This window comes from Electrophorus electricus, unplaced genomic scaffold (genome assembly GCF_041902795.1).
Source record: "Electrophorus electricus isolate QZ-2024a unplaced genomic scaffold, ASM4190279v1 Scaffold60, whole genome shotgun sequence".
Taxonomy (NCBI): domain Eukaryota; kingdom Metazoa; phylum Chordata; class Actinopteri; order Gymnotiformes; family Gymnotidae; genus Electrophorus; species Electrophorus electricus.
The window spans coordinates 1-1,937 of NW_027658777.1; the positions used below are offsets into that span (position 1 = coordinate 1).

At 39.8% G+C, this 1,937-nt stretch overlaps 1 non-coding gene across 1 annotated transcript; it reads left to right on the top strand.

Annotated features, from left to right (window-relative positions):
- The first annotated feature begins 1,442 nt into the window (after positions 1–1,442).
- Positions 1,443–1,516, top strand: trnai-aau (transfer RNA isoleucine (anticodon AAU)). The gene has a single exon. It is a non-coding gene; the product is annotated as a tRNA-Ile (tRNA).
- Positions 1,517–1,937: the final 421 nt, after the last annotated feature.

Consider the following 1,937-nt stretch of genomic DNA (forward strand, 5'->3'; position numbering starts at 1 on the left):
AGCGGTACAGAGACAGAAACATCATGTGTTCAGATGAATAACTGGATGTGTGTGAGACAGTCTGTGAGAGGTTTGCATTTGTGTGTTGCATGACTATGAGTGGGAAAACCATATAAAGGTAAAAACATTACCTCTGCAACAAGGATCTCTTCTATTTGAAGGAAAGGTTTAAGTTAGACACAGTCTCAACAGAGTAAGTTAAATCTGTCTGTGTTAAGACCAGTTGACATATCAGTGGTTTATCACTGATTATGTCTGCCACTGAGATACCACAAATTAAGCTTTCCAGATTCCAAGACATACAGTTGTGCAGTGTGAGCCATACATCAATTTGAAAACTTCAAAAGTCACGTAATGTGTGCATGGCATAAGCGTATTAGCAGGTCCCGAAAACATTTGCTATCAGAAAGGATTTCATCATAGAAAAAAAACTACAAATTCTAGACTTGAGAATGTGAGCATCAATCCCACTAACACTCACATACTAAAAGAGCACTCTACCACTTGACCTAGTTCTCCTAGAGTGGGACTTGTTTGCAGATCGGACAAAAGCTGAAGACACAGTGGAATGGCAATTCTCTAGGAGATCATACCAAATCCTGCATCCACCCTAAATATTTCATCTAGCTGTGAAGTCAAAAAAGCTTATTCCTGAAATGACAGGAATAGTTCTTGCAGATTCTGATATGCTATGCAAACACTATAAAATGTGAGCTATGTTAGATCTGGCAGCCATTGGCTCTAACTGTCTCTTTTTATTGAGTTAAGCAATGCTTACAGAATAACTTTCTATGGCTTCAAATACTTCCAAGAATTAAACCTTGCAGAGCTCTGTAGCTAGACACATTGTCTCTGTAGGTTTGACATGTTCATTTGACAAACTAGCTAAAATAGCATCTTTTGGTTTGAATAAATTGCCCCTTAGACCCAGACAAAAAATTGCTCAAAATCTTTCTGCTTATTCATGCAGCAATGACACAGATTTCCAAAGAAAGAGGACGTATGGTTAAAGCTAGAAAAAAATGCCTACTCTGTGCTCAGGCAGAAAATCTGATATTTTAAATATGTCCCTAAAAGGTTTATATTCCTTGGCTCACAGAATCAGACATTACATTTTTGTTGTTATGGCAGATTTCATGGTGTAATAGACAGCACTATGTAACTCGCAGCAATAAAGCTCAGTGGACTTTGCAATTGATGATTTCGTCACTGTGTACAACTGCACTGAATTGCTCTTTAACAAAAGCTTCTCCACATTTGCTTTTGAAGTTTAATTCAAAAGTTGGCTACAGAATAACCATTTGTCAGAGGGAACAATAAGTGTCAACTTTCACCTATGCTCGGTCGAAAAAGTGGCCGTAATCTCGTTGACACCAAGTCTACAATTTCATGGAAAGGTTCCCTTCAGTGCTGCACCAAAAACTGCGAAATGAACGGAGAAAGGCCGATTAGCTCAGTTGGTCAGAGCGTGGTGCTAATAACGCGAAGGTCATGGGTTCGATCCCCATATGGGCCATGTGGGTTTTGTTTGATGAATGACCCCTTGTCAACAAACCACCTGTTTGAACTTGTGTTGCTTATAACATTGCTTGTAAATCACAATCTGCTAAGACATGTTCCAAGTACATGAGAGTGTGTTCTTGATTACAAAACTTTGCCCATGGATTTGTGCTTGTTTACAAATCTTGGACAATGCAGAGAAAAGTATGAAATCAGAGGGACTCTGGCATTAGTGTAAGGCTCTCGATCGCTGTGTGAATAGGTCAAAGAAGCAATTCCAGAGGCATGCAGACAACCTGCATCCTCCCCATCAAATTATAGCCAGTTAGGTGTCTGGCAGTGCCAGGGAGTTCAAATCCTTTAGTCTGAAATGTGTTGGGATATGATTATGCCTGCCACTGAGGTCTGACAGCTCCACAGTTGCCTTGTGAAAAGAA